Raw genomic sequence first — 17,794 nt, 5'->3', positions numbered from 1 at the left:
CATGAAAATTCGTTTTTATATAGAAAATTAAAAAAAAATAAGAATTAATTTTATTTATTTATTTACATTTATTAGGTATATTTTGAAAATTATATTTAAAAATAAATTTAATTTTTAAAAAACTAATTATTTTCTTAATTTCTAATTAATATTATTATTTCAATAAATAAAAAAAAAAAATTAGAAATTAATTCTATATTATTTTTTCTTTTTCAATATAAAAGCAATATAAAAGCATTTAGACCAGCTTCAGCTTTATACCTAATTTAAAAAAGCTTTTTCTTAACTTCGACGCATTTTAAGGTAAGACAATATCGATATAATGCGTTGCAACTCAAGTATAGAAGTTTATAAAACTTATTCTTTTCTTTCTTAAAATATAAGATTTTTATCTTTTTATTGTGCTTCAATTTTTTTTTTTTTTTTTTTTTTTTTTGTATTCTCAAGAAACTTTTAATAAATTATTGTTTTATTAAACATCGTCTACACAACACAGAAAATTAAAAGGCATTAAAATAAGCTGCAACGCTTCTTATTTTAATCCAATTTTGCTTATTTTAATCCATTTTGATATTAAAATAAGCAAAATTGGATTAAAATAAGAAGCGTTGCAGCTTATTTTAATGCCTTTTAATTTTCTGTGAATGTGCTAAATAAAAATTTAATAATAATTTTTAATACGACATGTCTAAAATGTGGGGAAAATTTATGCTTACCAATTTGAATAATTTTTATTGTTTCTAATTATTAAAAAAAAAAAACATTTTTCATTTTAACTGAATTACTTTTTAAAAAAACGAAATTGAAAATTGTTTTTCATTTTGAGAGACAGAGAGCTGATTAAAATCTCATTTTGAATTGGCTTTTGTGAATGACGTAACGGGTTTATGTAACATAAATGTCAATCTGTAATGAGAACATAGGGCAGATCGATTTTGTGCGGTTAAAGGCCATGAGGGAGAATTCTGGCCGTTGTATATTGTATAATGCTAACAACGATAAGAATCCCTTTCAACTCAAGCGGAGAGTTACCATGAACTTCGGTTGCGGATTCAAGGGGTTTCCGAAATGGCTGCTGCTTCTTCGGTTTAACGCGTTCTCTCTCTCTCTCTCTCTCTCTCACTCTTTTCCCCTTTCTCTTTCTAAGGTCGGGTAACAGCAATCTCGCTTGCTGACTCAGCCGGAAGAAAGTCGAAGAACAAACTTTAACGCGACTCATCCTTACGGCTGTTTCGCCACGTAAGACCCTAACTTTATTAGTGTTGACGTGCCAGGTCACTGATGAACATGAAGAGTTGAAAATCAGAATTAGAGTTCCTTGAGTAAATTCATTTCGTCGCGTGACACTGCCGAGAATGATTCTTTAAGGGGTCTTTTAAATTTTTTAGGACACCCGTGCAGAAATTTCCCTACTAAGTTCTACTTTAAGTAAGGCTCTCTCATGGCCCTTGCCAGTTTTTTCACAAGTCCGGCATTTCCCAGATTAAACGACAGTTACTTGGTTTTATGCCATGTTTGCAATATAACCTAGAAAACTACATATCAAGGCAGTGGAAAGGCCCTTGCCAGTTTGTCCACAAGTATGACATTCCTTAGAGCAACTCGGTCTTGCCATGGTTTTATGACATAACCTAAAAATAAAAAGTCATTTTTAACACCAAATAAAACTATATAATAAAATTAAATTTCCATGAAAAAAAATTTTATCAAGTAATAATTATTTTATAATAATATTTATGAATTTTAAATTATTTAAATAACAATTAATTAATTAAAAATAATTTATTTATTAAAATTATTAATTTATTAAAAAATTTTATATTTTGTAAAATATTCATTTCGAAATATTAAAATTTCACAACTATAGCTGTAATTGTAGTGTGACAATTTGGCAATAAAGTAACTGTATATTATTAGTAAATTCGGTTTTAAAAATTTGAAAAAATTTTTTTGAAAATTGGAAAATTTTTAGGAAATCTATACCTACCAATAATAAAATTCACGAAAGTTAGTGTCAAAAATATTTATGATACATATTCAAAATTTAGTTATGACAATATATACTCGATGGGCTAATTTTTTATTAAATATTTTAGGAGAAAAGTGTCTAAAACTGAAAATCCAGCATTTATAGAGGCTATTCTGGTACAATATTAAAAATAATTATTATACGAAAATTAATTTCATAATAAGTGAAAAAAAAAACTCCTGTACATCGTTTTTATACACAAATGACTAATTTTTGTATCAGAAAATTGAAAATAAGTCAATAATTTTACAAATAACATAACCTAAAAAAAGTAACATTATTATAATTTTACATGGTTTTCAAGTTAATTTAAAAACTGTTTGATTTAAAATATCTTAAAAAACAATAATGGACCTTATTAAGTTATTGCCTAAGTTAATTTGAAATTTTTTTTTAAATTATCATACATAACCTAAAAAAAATTCAGTAATTATAATAAAATTCCTATAATAATAATAATTTTTCAGCAACTTTTTAAAAATTATTTACACAATATGTAGTTAAAAATTTTCCATTTTATGAACAAAACACAAATTTTGTACCATAATAGCCCAAAATGCGAAGCTTTAATGATATACAAACTTTGAGTTTATATAATTCAGATAAAACATTTTTTTTCTAATAAAACTTAGAGAAAATCTTTAGAAGGATGTTCACAACATGAATAAATAGTTTAAAACATTTTTCTACAAAGATTAGAATTTTGGTTAAAAAAAAAATTGCAATTTTTGTACCATAATAGCCACGGTTGCAGAATTGTCAATGACCCTATCTAAACGCAACTGCGCTTCCCCTACGACAACTCTCTTATAGGTCGAAAAAAGCGCGGTTATATAAAATGTTTAATAATAAAAAAAAAACATTATGAAAACAACATAAAAACATTTTCACTATTTAATTTATTGTTTTTTTAAAATTATATTTATGGTTAAATAAAAATGAATAAAATAGAAAATCGGCTTAATGTAAATTCTGTTAAAAAATAATTGGAACAAATATAAATTCGGCTAAATGAAAATTCTATCCATAATGAAATTCTATTAAATAAAAATTCTAACTTAATTTTAGTCATTATTCGTACATCTCTGTTTGATCAATTTTTAAAAATTCTTTCCGTATTGAATTCTTTAGTTTAGAAGTTCCTTCAGTTATTGAACCTCCGCTTACTCAAAATTAGTAAAAAGTAAAAAAAATGTCGTTTTTTTAAAGCAAAAAAAAAAATAGAAAAACGTCATTTTTTGATATTAAATAAATCACAAAAGACATAAAAATTTACAAGACCTCTTAAAAAGACGCAGACGGTAACAAAAAAAAAAAAAAAAAAAAAAAGGTGAATGTTAAAATTGATGTAGGAACACTGAAAACGAATATATACTTTCCTATACATAAATATATTCTCGAGTAGAATTCATGAATTGTATTTTGTTTTTCATACACGCGAAAGGAAATAGCTCATGTCGAAGGTTTCAATGGCAATTTGTTTCGTTTATCGTAAAAATGTTTCAGAGTTGCAAAAAGTTTCACGCTTCGTTTGAAAAAAAATACGATTCACTCTTTTTTTCATTTCATTTTTTTTTTTTTTCTTTTTGTACACTATAATCAAAATACGAAATCTTTTGCGTTTTCAAAAAATGATAAATCATGTATGAAAAAAAAATCGTAGAGTAAAATAGTTCAATGCAAAAAATGTTTTTAATTAAAAATAAAAAAAAAATAGAAGTTGTATTTTTTGTATAATAATATTTTCAAAGGGATGATTTTTTCCCCTTTTTTTGAAGCAAGAGCAATTTCAAAAGGACGAGAAGCAACAAAAATGTCAAGAGATTAAAACCGTTCTCCCGAAAAATTGTCAAACAGACCTTTACAATTTTTTTTTTTTTTTTTTTTTTTTTTCATGTGAATCACACTTCAATCAACAAACATAAAAAAAGTGATATATACTGTAACTTTTGTAAAGTTTACTATTTCTTTGTCTCTTTTTATATTTCTCAAAATATTTGGCAAATATTTTTTTTTCTCAATATCCCTTTTTTTTATTCAAGATATAAAAGATGGAAATTTGTAATATTTTGGCAAAATTGAAAATTTTTTATTTTTAAAAATATTTATTGAAATTTATTGAAATAAATATTGAAACGACCAATTAAATGAAAAAGTATAAATAATTCCTTTTTCAGAATTTGGGAAAAAAAAATTTAATGACTTATATTTTTCTCGTACAATATAAATGAATAAAATGATTATTTATTTTAATTTTTAAATTTATGTGCATATAAAATAAGGAGAAAATATCTAGTTGACTTGTTAGGATAATAAATAAATTGATCGCTTTTATTATATGAAAACAAAAGGTGCTTTAAATTTTGCGGTACAATAAACTAAGCTGGAAATAATTTTATCAATTAAGGTCATGAAAATAGCAACATTGTTTTAAAAGACCAACGAAGGTTTATTCTCTTAAATTACAATTTCCATTGAATTTTATATATACCGGAAGCTGCTATCGACCAATCATTATATTGCCATTTTCATAACATTCTATATATATCTATATTAAAAGATATTTTCTTTTCTGTAAATAATAATATTTTAATTAAAAGAAAAACTTTTATTTATAAGTAGGTATAAAATTTTTATTTGTTTTTTTTATTTAATATTCTTTCAAAATTAATTTAATTAATTAAATTAGTGACAATTTCTATTTATTTTTTAATTTTCACTAAAAAATTTAAATAATTTTAATTAATTAATTAATTTATTAATTTTAATTTTTTTTATTTTTTTAAATACTTTTTATTTTTAAATTTTAGTAAAAAGAAATTATTAAACCAAGTAGTACTACTTTACTAAAAGTTGGTGAAAATTTCTAGTACTTATTAATAATTTTTTACTAAAACTTACGAAAAAAATAATTCAACAAATATTTACTAAATATCTCTAAATTCTAATTAGTAAAAAATAAAAAAAAAGAAAAGCATTTATTTTACTATTAGTTAGTAAAATTTAACTAATGCAAAAGCAAAAAGTCTGTCACTATTTCCAATTAGTTATAAAAATTTAAGTAATTCAAATTTAGAGAGTAATAATAATTAAGTAATAATAATTTTAGTCACTTTTCACTAAAAATTTTATAAAAAAAAATATTACTACATTAAATAGAAATATTTTACTGAAAATTAGTTCAAATTTCTACAACTTCTAATAATGTTAGTATTATTAGTAAAAAATAGTTAGCATTTTTATTAATTTTTAGTCATTTTTTATTAAAAATTTACTAAAAATTTATTAAAAATTTATTACTAAATTAAATAGTACTTTTATTATTATAAGTAAAAATTACTGAAAGTTGCAACTATTTTTTAATTATTTTTTACTAAAACTTTAGTAAACAAAAAAAATATTACTAAATCAGACAGTAATATTAGTATTATTAGTAAAAATTAGTGAAAATGTATAACAAATTTTAGTCACCTTTGACTAAAACTTTGACAAACTAAATCAAATAATAATATTTTTTTTAATTAATTTTTATTTAAATGAATGAAAATTTTTACTAATTTTTAGTCATTTTTCAATAAAAATTTATTACAAAAACATTATTAAATTAAATAGTAATTTTAGTACTATTAGTTAAAATTACTAAATGTTTCAAACTATTTTTTAATTATTTTTTACTAAAACTTTAGTAAAAAATAAATTACTAAATCAAATAGTACTACTTTACTAAAAGTTAGTAAAAATTTCTACTAATTTTTACTCAGTTTCCACTAAAAAATTAGTAAAAAAACATTAACATTAAAATAGTAATTTTAGTATTATTAGTAAAAACTAGTTAAAATTTTTATTAATTTTTAGTCACTTTTGCACTAAAACTTTAGTAAAAAATATATTTTCAAAAATCAAATAGTAACATTTTACTAAAAATTAATAAAAAATTTTTTACTAAATTTTAGTCATTTTACACTAAAACTATAGTAAAAAAAATGTTTTAATCAATCAAAATAGTTATATCAGTATTATTAGTAAAAATTAGTGTAAGTCTCTACTACTTTTTAATAATTTTTTATTAAAACTGTCAAAAAAAATATTTCTAAATCAAATAATAATATTTTACCAAAAATTGAGTGGAAATGTTTACTAAATTTGTAGTAATTTTTGACTAAAACTTTAGCAAAAAAATATTACTAAATCAAATAGTAATATTTTATTGAAAATTTTTACAAATTTAAATTAGTGAACGAACATACTAATTCAAATTTAGAAAGTAAACAATTTTATTTTCACACAATTTGAGTAATAATTAAAAATTTCCACTGGAATAAAAATTAAAAATTTCTAAAATTAATAAACAAAATATAATCTAAAATTGTATATAAATTTTTTTTTTCTAAAATTTTCTTAATCTGAAATTTTTAATTATTCAAATGCACTTTTCTACTCAAAAAATAAAATTATTCACACTTTTCAATGAAGAATTTTTTAATTATTTTTTTTTAACTAAAATTAAAATTATTTCCATTTCCACTTAAAAATAAGAATGTACATAAAAGTTGAACTAACTTTTTATTTTACTGTCTATCCCATTGATGGGATATTTTCATTTTACTGTCTAAAACTTCAAAGTTTTCTCTTTTGCAAAAAAAAAAAAAAAAAAAAAAAAAAGATAGAAACAAAACAGGAAATCAAGTGTTAATAAGAAAGGAAACAATATTGAACGTTGCGAAGAAAGTTTATTATTGCAGTTGACTGGAAAATGTTCCTTTATTGCAGTTTACTAAGAATGTTTTTGAAGAGTTACGATTTCGTTATTATATATATATATATTTTTTTTTTAAAGTTTTTACTGAATTTCTCTCTTGTTTTCATTGTATAGGCCATTTAATATCGTTTATCACTTCCTACTGCCAATTAAAAGCAAAATTCAGAAACTCGCTCCTTAACAGTAAGTTAATACTTGTAACAAAATGTTGTTTAATTGAACACAAAGCGAAAGTAACCTAAGTCTTTTTCTGTATTTTATATATGTTGTTGGCCCCTTTAACTCTTGAGATAATGTGGCTCGCGTTTGTATTTTGCGGTCCGATTGCTATCTCACGATTCGTATCGCGCCGTCCTTTCTAACAATGATGAGCGTCTTACAAAATAAAAGAGAAGTGAAAAAAAGAGAGAGAGAGGGAGAGAGGAAAAAGAAGCAAAAAAATACGGTTAAAATTGATGATCGCACTACCTTCGAGAAACCCGGTGGATTGTATGTAGGAGCACTTATCATAAGTCACTTGGTACGTAGTCGAAACGGCAATTTTCAGAACTCTAAAAGTGAGATCAGAAACGGTAGAAAGAGAAAGAGAGAGAGAAAGAGAGATATGCCTTTGCTGCATTGATTTTCGCCATTCGCGAAATCGCAATGCCACCGACGAGTTATCGGGTGCGATAAGCAAAAGTCCAGCCTCTCCAATCCGTGAATTTTGCTTCTCTCTCTCGCTCTTACAGTTTACTTGAAAAATAACGACAGGAGAACTTGGAATCGAGATAAAAATGGGCTTTTACCTCTTTTTCCCCTTTTTTTCTCTTTTTTTTCTCTTTTTTTTTCTTTTGCTGTTTCGATCTCATTTGTACTAAGAGAGAGAAAGAGAGAGAGAGAGAGACAATAAGGAAATGATCCCCATGGAAAAATGGATCTTCATTTTTCTCCTGATTGCTCAGGATTTATACTTTTCCTTTCAAACAAGTCAATGTTTTTATGTTTCCTTAAACCCAGATTCTCGACATTTTATTTTTCTTCTATTTATATCAAAAATTTATTAAATAATATCGTATTTTCCGACAAGAAAAGAAAAAAAATGTACTCTTCTACTTTCTAAATCTGAAATAGTAAAAAAGTTTACTAATTTGAATTATTGACTCACTTTTTGCTTTTCAATTAGTGAAATTTTACTAATTATTAGTAACTTTTACTAACAATTAGTAAAATTTTACTAATTCTAAAACAAAAAGTGAGTCACTAATTTACATTAATAAACATTTCTACTAATTCAGATTTAGAGTACTTTTTTTTTAAAAAAAAGGTAATTTAATTTTTTTCAGTTTTCCCCAACTGATTAGGGAAAATTTTTACTACTTTTTTTTTTGGTCATTTTTCACAAAAACTTTAGTAAAAAAAATTACTAAATCAAGTAACAATATTTTACTAAAAAATTAGTGGAATTTTTTATTTATTTGAAATGAACGGGGTTATTTAATTACAATTTTTACTAATTTTTAGAAATTTTACACTAAAACTTTAGTTAAAAAACTGTTTTAATAAATTAAAATAGTTATATTAGTATTATTATTAGTAAAAATTATAATTAAAGTTTCTACTAATATTTCTAAATCGAAAGAGTAATATTTTACTAAAAAATTAGTCAAAAATTCTAATATTAGTAAAAAATCTGCTACTCTCTAAATTTTAATTAGTAAAAATTAAAAAATTCTTTTTTTTTTTACTATTGTCGCTGCGCGATTAATAAGAAAGGGAAATTTAAAAGGTAGAAGGGTTTTCCCACTACTCGGAAGGTGTGGCTAAACTGACAAATTTAAATCAGAATGATTTTAGAACTAAACGACGTATAGCGGTATTTTCGCATTAAATTTTATATTATATAATTATATTGTTAATAAAGAAAATAAACTGTGGAGTGACATTTTCTAAATAAACATTGATAGACTTATAAATTATTGAAGTGTTTTCTTGTTTTATTGTTTTTTTTATTCTACTAACCATTTATCCTCTTCACACGTAAAGAGAATTCTATTAAATAATTTTTAAAGACTTTCACGTGTCGAAATGGTCCTTCGAGTTGGATATTTTGTACTATTTTAAGTGTATTGAACTGTGTTGCTAAGGTTTGATAATTATCAAGTTTATCGTGAAGTGAATTATAGGGTTTGGTGCTGAAAAACTAGAATATTGTACAAGCCGCTGTACATATCATTCTCAAAATATAACGAATATTTGAAATTTTATCATTAATTATGGTGTCGTTGGTGTCTCACTTATCTTCAGAGGTTTCAAAAGTTTGATTTATCATCAAATTTGTTAATTTTGGTCCCATCTCATTATTGAGATTGAGAATTATTCTACTTTGGTGTCAACTTTGGAAAATTTTCAACTACGATTACGAGATTCCAACGGCAATCAACAATCTTCAAATTCAGCAACAATAACTGACAAACAATAGCAGCTTTCATCAAAGGTCATCAATTTGTAATTCGTCAGTAAAGTAAGCGTATTTATATCTATTGTTTTGTTAAATTTTCTTATAATTATAATAATAGTGATTGATTGTATTGTGAGTGTTTATCATGTCGGTTACACAGCTTGATCATGCGAGACAAGATCGAACGAATTGTAAATCGCGTTTGACAAAATTTAAAACATTTTTAGAAAAATTGAAAGATGAACCGCGCGAGAATATTGATCCTAATGCATTAAAAATACGGTTAGGAAAAATCGAAGAAACGTGGTCTCAATATGATCAAGCTCAAAAGACCATAGAGTTGCTTGCTCCTACACCTAGTCGAGAAATAGAACGTTCAGAATTTGAAGATAATTATTTTGTTTATACAAGTTTAGCTATGAAATTAATTAATGAGTGTTCCAATCAAACAGTTACTATGTATAATAATGACAATGTTAATCAGGAGGAGGTGGAACGACAGCGTTTGCGCATTTTTGAATTAGAGACGAGGATTCGTGTACAGCACGAGTCCGAAATACAGCATTTACGAGAACTTGCCACCTCCCGTGCGACTATAAATGATAATGAGGCGTCAACTATCCGATCACGTTTCCCACTACCCAAGCTAGACCTTCCCATTTTCTCCGGAGGGTACGAAGAGTGGTTGGGCTTTCGCGATTCGTTTACTGCTATCATTCATAACGATGAATCTATTCCCAATGTACAAAAATTACGTTATTTGAGGTCGTACTTAAAAGGAAATGCTGCTCGAGTAATAGAAAATATAGAAACGTCAGAAGCAAATTACGGTATAGCTTGGAAATTATTAGAGGATAGATATAATAATAAACGCATAATAGTTGTTAATCATATGCAAGCTTTGATTGATTTACAATCAGTAATTAAAGAATCAGCTCCTTGCTTGCGTGATTTGCTAGACACGACACTTAAACATGTGAGAGCATTAAAAGTACTCGGTCAACCAACGGAATCGTGGGACGTCCCTTTAATTTGTTTAATTTCTGCAAAATTAGATAAAGAATCACGGAGAGAATGGGAACGTTCGGTGAAGGGTATAAATGTGCCTAGTTTTGATTCATTTATTGAATTTTTAAGGGAGAAATGTCAAATTTTAGAAAGTTTACATCTTGGTATAAATAATAATAATAGTAATAATCATGGTAAACAAATTGTAACTCAGGTCTCTAAATCTCAAGCGAATAATGATAGGAAAATTTTGGGAAGAACATTAGTAACAACACAGGGAAATATACACTGTTATCATTGTAATGAAAATCATTTTATTCAGAGTTGTGAAGATTTCGTAAAACTACCTCATGAACAGAAAACAGAAATAGTAAAGAAAAAGGGGCTTTGTTTTAATTGTTTAAGGCGTGGTCATATGATCGGAGAATGTAAATCGAGAAATTGTTCTATTTGTAATCGTAGACATCATACCGCGATGCATTCTGATTCAATTGTGCAATCTAGTTTGGATTCAAATGATAAGAAAAATGATTCGGTTCAAGTAAAGAATTGTCACATAAAGGACTCTTCCGAAGTAATTTTATCAACAGCTGTAGTTGATGTTCTTGACAGTTGTGAGGGAAAACATGTGTGTAGAGTTCTTTTGGACAGCGGTTCACAACCGAATATAATAACTCGAGACTTAGTTGATCGTCTTAAATTAAAGAAATCAAAGTTTAACGCTACGATAGAAGTTGTTAATAATAAAGAGGTAAATAGTTCTGAGTGGGTCGTTGCGACATTCCAATCACGAAATTCTTCCTTTTCAGCCAAGCTTGATTTCCTTGTGTTACCTCAGATAACCGGAAATGTTCCTATCATGCCATTGAATAAAGATATCCTTAAAATTCCTAAAACATTGAATTTAGCTGATCCCGAATTTGACAAACCATCAGGAATCGACATGTTGATTGGAGCCGAGCTTTTCTACGATTTGCTGCATGTGAACAGAGTTCCCCTCTCCACACCTGGGACATCATTGCAGAGTACAAGGTTGGGATGGATCGTCTCTGGAAGGATCAATGATCAGGCGAGTCGCTACCGGTTCTCCAGCAATTTAATAAGAGATCCATTAAGCATTCAACTGGAGAATTTTTGGAAATTGGAGGAATTTTCTGAAAGGCGATTCTTGTCAGCTGAAGAGGAGGCGTGCGAGGAGCATTTTACTTCCAATATAGAGAGGTTATCATCGGGTCAATACCAAGTTCGCTTACCTTTCAATGATAAGCTGAATCTTTTGGGATCATCTTATGAAGCAGCAAAAAAGCGATTTTTTATCCTGGAAAGAAAATTGGAGCGAAATCCAAAACTGAAGGAAGATTATCATCGATTTATGAGAACATATGAAGATTTGAATCATATGGAACTCATTTCATCAGTGGATCCTGAAGTTGGATATTATATTCCTCATCATTGTGTCTTGAAGGAGTCAAGCCTTACCACAAAATTGAGAGTCGTCTTTGATGCTTCAGCTCAATCAAAATCTGGAGTGTCTTTGAACGAGGCAATGATGGTTGGACCAACAATTCAGAGTGGCATCTTTGATTTGGTTTTGAGATTCAGACAGCATCAATTTGTTCTCACTGCGGACATCGAGAAGATGTATAGGCAGTTCATCATTCATCCTGGTGATAGACGATACCAAAAAATACTGTGGAGATATAACAAGAACGATCCTTTGGAAACTTATCAGCTTAACACAGTAACATATGGTACTGCTGCAGCACCATTTTTAGCTACTCGATGTTTGAAGAAACTGGCAGAAGATGAGAGAGACTCATTTCCAATAGCAGCTGCGGTCCTGGAGGAAGATTTTTATGTAGACGATCTGGCTACTGGTAGGGACACTTTCGAAGAAACTAAACAACTCCAAATGGATCTCATTAAACTGACTAAAAAGGCCGGATTAAATTTATGTCAATGGAATTCAAATCACTCAGAGTTGATCAATGATGTTGAAGAAGGCTCTAAAAAATTGGATCAAATTTTGGGTCGAGATCCAATATCAAAAACTTTAGGATTGAGATGGAATTCTTCGGAGGATTCACTAAGATTCAATTTCGAGACCAAATTAGAATCATTTGAGAATATTACCAAGAGAAAGATATTATCTCAGGTAGCGCAACTGTATGATCCTCTTGGACTCATTTCTCCGATCGTGATTTTAGCAAAGATACAAATGCAGCTTCTCTGGAAGATGAATGTAGGATGGGATGATCCTCTTCCCGTAGAATCACTAACATTGTGGCAGACTCATCGGGAGCAATTATCACTTTTGTCTGAATGGAGCATTCCAAGATCAGTCAGGGTTCCAGAGGCAAAGGAGTGCCAGCTGCATGGTTTTGCTGACGCAAGTCAAAAAGCATATGGTGCCTGTTTATATCTCCGTACTTCCAATGATCATGGACATCAATCTATTTTACTATGTTCAAAATCAAGGGTGGCTCCTGTCAAGGTCATTTCCTTACCAAGATTGGAATTATGTGCTGCGAAACTTCTCGTTAAATTGTATGAAGCAATTAAAATTGCGCTGAAAATAAATTTCGAGAAAATATATTTCTGGTCTGATTCCATGATCACATTGAACTGGATAAATACGCCACCATATAAATTAGAAACCTTTGAAGCAAATAGAGTCACGGAAATCCAAAATTCTACCAATCCATCTGACTGGAGACATGTATCTACCAAGGAAAATCCTGCAGATTTTATATCTCGAGGACAGCTACCAAAGGATTTTCTCGTAAATGAATTATGGAAACATGGACCTACGTGGCTCAAATTGAATGAATCAGACTGGCCTGATCACTCAATAGGAATTGACAGTTTTAAGATACCTGCGGAACCAAAACTGTCCATTCTGAATGCGAAACTTGTTTCGAGTGATCAATTCGAGCTGTGGAATCGATATTCGTCGTTGACGCGATTGACTCGGATTGTTGCGTACTGTTGCAGATTTGCTGATAGGGTTCGAAAACGTTCAGTCAATTCGGGTGAATTAACTTCGGAGGAGATGCAAGTTTCTTTGAATAGGATTTTTCAACAAATTCAGAAGGAAGAATTTTCCAAAGAAATTGATGCCTTGTCTAAACAAAAAATAATTCCTAACGTTTCGAAAATTCTTCGATTAACACCTATAATCAGAGAGGGACTTCTACGAGCAGGAGGAAGACTTGAAAATGCCGATGTCGAAAATGGAATCAAACATCCGATTCTAATTCCTAAAAATCACCCAGTAACCAATCTCCTCGTACGTGACACTCACAATGAATTGAAACACGCTGGTATTAATGCCACCTTATATGCAATTCGCGAAAATTTTTGGATTGTCGATGGTCGTTCCGTAGTAAAAAAGATTATACATTCCTGTGTAAAATGTTGCAGAGCGAATCCGCGAGACATACAGTATACAATGGGTAATTATCCGAAAGCGAGAGTTACAGGCAGTTATCCGTTCGAACATACTGGTGTTGACTATTGTGGTCATTTTTATATAAAGGAGAAACGATTGCGAAATAAACAAAAAATAAAGGTGTATGTAGCTGTATTTGTTTGTTTGTCAACCAAGGCTGTACATATAGAGCTTGTAAGCGATCTGACTACTGATGCATTTATTGGTTCTTTACGGCGATTTTTTAGTAGGCGCGGACAAGTAAAGGCATTATATTCGGATAATGCATCAAATTTCATAGGAGCAAGCAACGAGCTAAAGGAGCTTCACAGTTTGCTTAATTCCAATGATCATAACAAAAAAATTCAAAGAACATTGGCTAACCGAAAAATAGAATGGCATTTTATTCCTGCGCGATCGCCACATTTTGGTGGATTGTGGGAAGCAGCTGTGAAGTCCCTGAAGCATCATCTGCGGAGAGTGATGGGTGAATCATTGTTGGCATATGAGGAAATGACTACGTTACTGTGTGAAATCGAAGCGATACTTAATTCGCGCCCGCTTACACCTATGTCAACGGATCCAAACGATCTTCGGGTGCTTACTCCGGGACATTTTCTTATCGGAAAATCATTGCAAAGTATTCCTACTGTAGACTATACTGATATTAATGTAAACCGATTATCCTCGTGGCAACATGTACAGAAAATAAAAAATAATTTATGGAAACGTTGGTACAATGAGTATCTAAATGAAATTAATATTAAAAATAAATGGTACAATGGCCAAAGCGAGGATATCAAGGTAGGGAGATTAGTGACAGTAAGGGATGATAATTTACCCCCGTTGCGTTGGGTCTTAGGTCGAATAATTGAGGTATTTCCGGGAGAGGATAATATTGTAAGAGTGGTTAAAATTAAAACATCCTCGGGAGAATATATGCGCGCTGTTAAAAAACTAGCTCCGCTTCCTATTGATAATTAATATTTTATGATTGAATGTAATCATTCAAGGCTGGCAGTATGTCGCTGCGCGATTAATAAGAAAGGGAAATTTAAAAGGTAGAAGGGTTTTCCCACTACTCGGAAGGTGTGGCTAAACTGACAAATTTAAATCAGAATGATTTTAGAACTAAACGACGTATAGCGGTATTTTCGCATTAAATTTTATATTATATAATTATATTGTTAATAAAGAAAATAAACTGTGGAGTGACATTTTCTAAATAAACATTGATAGACTTATAAATTATTGAAGTGTTTTCTTGTTTTATTGTTTTTTTTATTCTACTAACCATTTATCCTCTTCACACGTAAAGAGAATTCTATTAAATAATTTTTAAAGACTTTCACGTGTCGACAACTATTAATTAGTAAAATGTAACTAATGCAAAAGCAAAAAGTGAGTTACTAATTCAAATTAGTTAAAATTTTTAGTAATTTGGATTTAGAGAGGTAATTTTAGTCATTTTTTACTAAAAATTTGGTCAAAAAATTTTACTAAATCAAATATTACTATTGTATTAAAAGTTAGTGGAAGTTTCTACTTATTTTTTTGTCATTTTTCACTAAAACTTTAGTGAAATTTTTTTTTAACTAAATCAAATAGTAATATTTTATTAAAAATTTGTAAAAGTTTCCACTAATTTTTAGTCATTTTTCACTTAAGGGGGGAACACCAGTTGTAACTTTCGAAAAATCAATTTTTTTTTTTGTGCATTTTCTTAAAGTACACATATTTAGAAATGTGTCTGTAAATTTCAAAGTTGATCCGGTGAAAAATAAATGAGATATACAGAACACTGCATCGGCGCGTCCCGTGGCTTCATACAAGGTGGCCAGCCATAACTGACCCTAACGACAGATGGCCTTTTCCTATGATTTAGAAACGGCAACCACTGCGGAAGAGTTATTATATGGTCCAAGAATCGATGACTCTTTGTAACTTGGAAACAAAATTTCTTCTGAACAAAAAAAAGTAAGTTGAAACTTTGAATGCGTTTTTCTCAAAATGACATTTTCCAAGTCGGTGACCACGATTACTCGAATACCATTAAACCGATTTATTTAAAATTTAGTGTGCTTCATTTACACATATAAGTCTAGTTCGTGATCGAAGGATTTTTTTTTTTATGCAAAACTTTTTTTTATATAGCTGAAAATCGACCGTATTTTTTTAACGAAAATCATACTTTTGACTTTGACAGGTCGCCATTTTGTCAAATTTTTTTTTTTTTTTAAATCCTTCGATCACGAACTAGATAATCTTATAATAAATGTAAATCAATTTCATTTTTGTATTTCAGACGAAGTATACTTGCAGAATGCTGGTCACCGCAATTCGCCTTTTTTCTTAAGACGCCACTTCAATGGCTCATATCTCCAAAAGTTTTTGTTAAAAAAATTTTTTTTTTCTTTTAAATTACAGCTTTTTACATGTACTTTTAACTAATAAATAGTATTCTTTAAAAAGATTCATTGTTCTTTTGGAAAATATTCTTGAAAAAAGCATTATTTTTTGAGTTACAACTGGTGTTCCCCCCTTAAAATTAAAAAAAAATATTACTAAATTCAAAAATAATAATTGTTTTAGAAATTAAATAAAAATTTTACTAATTTTTTGTCATTTTTGACTAAAACTTTAGTAAAAAAATATTACTAAATGAAATAATATTTTACTTAAAATTAATGAAAAATTTTACTAATTTTTAGTCATTTATCAATAAAAATTTTTTAAAAAAATATTACTTAATTAAATAGCAACTTTAGTATTATTAGTAAAACTGACTGAAAATTACAACTATTTTTTAAATTATTTTTCACTAAAACTTTTAAATTGAAGTTTATTAGGAAAAAGAATTAGATATTATTTTTCGAGTAAAAAATATTTTTTTTCCAATAATGAACTTCACTGACTTAAAATAAAGGTAAAATAAAAAAAAATTATTGAAAATTGGAAAAAAGTTCTTCTTCTGTAATATTGCAAAAAAAAATAATTTTTCTAGGAAAATTATTATAAGTTTTTCTCCAAAAAAATTATTTGCAAAATTTTATTAATCAATAATTTTTTAAAGAAAAATTTATTACAAAAAAAGTTAGTCATTATTTTTCGAGTATAAAAATTTTTTTTTCAATCCTGAATTTCATCGACGTAAAATAAGTCAAAAAAAAAAAAAAACTGTATTCCAAAAAAAAATATTGAAAATAGGAAAATAGTCCTTTTTTTGCAATATAACAAAAAAATAGTTATTAAAATTTCGAATATTTGATTAAAAAAAAAAAATTTTTTTTACTAAAATTGAAAGCAAAGTAGAATTTCAATCGAAATCAAAACTCCATTGATTCAAATCATTTTTCAAAAAATGTAAGAGAGACAAAGAGAGGGGAAAAAAATGTATTTTTCCAAATACGAAAGAGCTGAAAACGATTTTTGATATTTCGTCAATATACGTGTAAAAATGATTGCTTGACAAAAATTGATGGCTTGGAAACTTGTTATATACTTGTGTCGTCTGTGTATGTAATACATACATATATAAATATTGGATTGTTCGGAGAGGAAACAAGAAAAGCTTTAGGATTTTCCAGGATTTTCGATATATAGACGATAGGTGATATATATATATATATATATATACAAACGCTGAAAACTTTTTATATAATCGACTTGAATTAGTATTTTTTTTTCAAGGGCAAAATGCTTCATATATATTTATTGTTCCTATATAGTTGGTACATGGTACCGAGCCCATAAACGACCAAGTGCTGCCCGGGCTTTCTGGTTCTATCCCCCGGGAAATTCGTGAGGATCGAATACGAATTAGAGCGCGTAATCGAGAAACAAGCGTTCCCCCTTCCTCCTCCCCTTCGACCCTACTGGATATTCATGCGACGAGCTACGCCCAACTATACGAAAATAGCCGACAAAACTTTGTTACATCTCGTCGCTATATTGGCCAGACTGAAAATGTCGACGGTTCACCGAGGCTCATTCACAGAAAAAAAAAAAAAAATTGTATTCTTGAAAAAGGACAATTCTATTTTTCCCTTATAAACGGAAACTTTGTTTCTCTTATTTCCGTGTATGGATTCTCTTTTCACCTTTCACGCATCACACTGGCACTCACAA

General features: G+C 28.3%; 1 protein-coding gene and 1 long non-coding RNA gene across 2 annotated transcripts in view; both read left to right on the top strand.

Moving 5' to 3' along the window:
- Nucleotides 1-17,794, top strand: part of LOC127283606 (max dimerization protein 1-like) — a 457,228-nt gene that overhangs the window by 287,721 nt on the left and 151,713 nt on the right. The window lies entirely within an intron of this gene.
- On the top strand, nt 15,340-16,137 carry LOC127283615 (uncharacterized). The gene is made up of 2 exons (XR_007843377.1): nt 15,340-15,643; nt 15,972-16,137. It is a non-coding gene; the product is annotated as an uncharacterized LOC127283615 (long non-coding RNA).

The sequence above is a fragment of the Leptopilina boulardi genome, unplaced genomic scaffold, assembly GCF_019393585.1.
Source record: "Leptopilina boulardi isolate dan_hultmark-lab unplaced genomic scaffold, ZJU_Lbou_2.1 LbouV2_310, whole genome shotgun sequence".
Lineage (NCBI taxonomy): Eukaryota > Metazoa > Arthropoda > Insecta > Hymenoptera > Figitidae > Leptopilina > Leptopilina boulardi.
The sequence above is the reverse complement of the archived record's forward strand: the minus strand, read 5'-3'. Positions and strand labels throughout refer to the sequence as shown.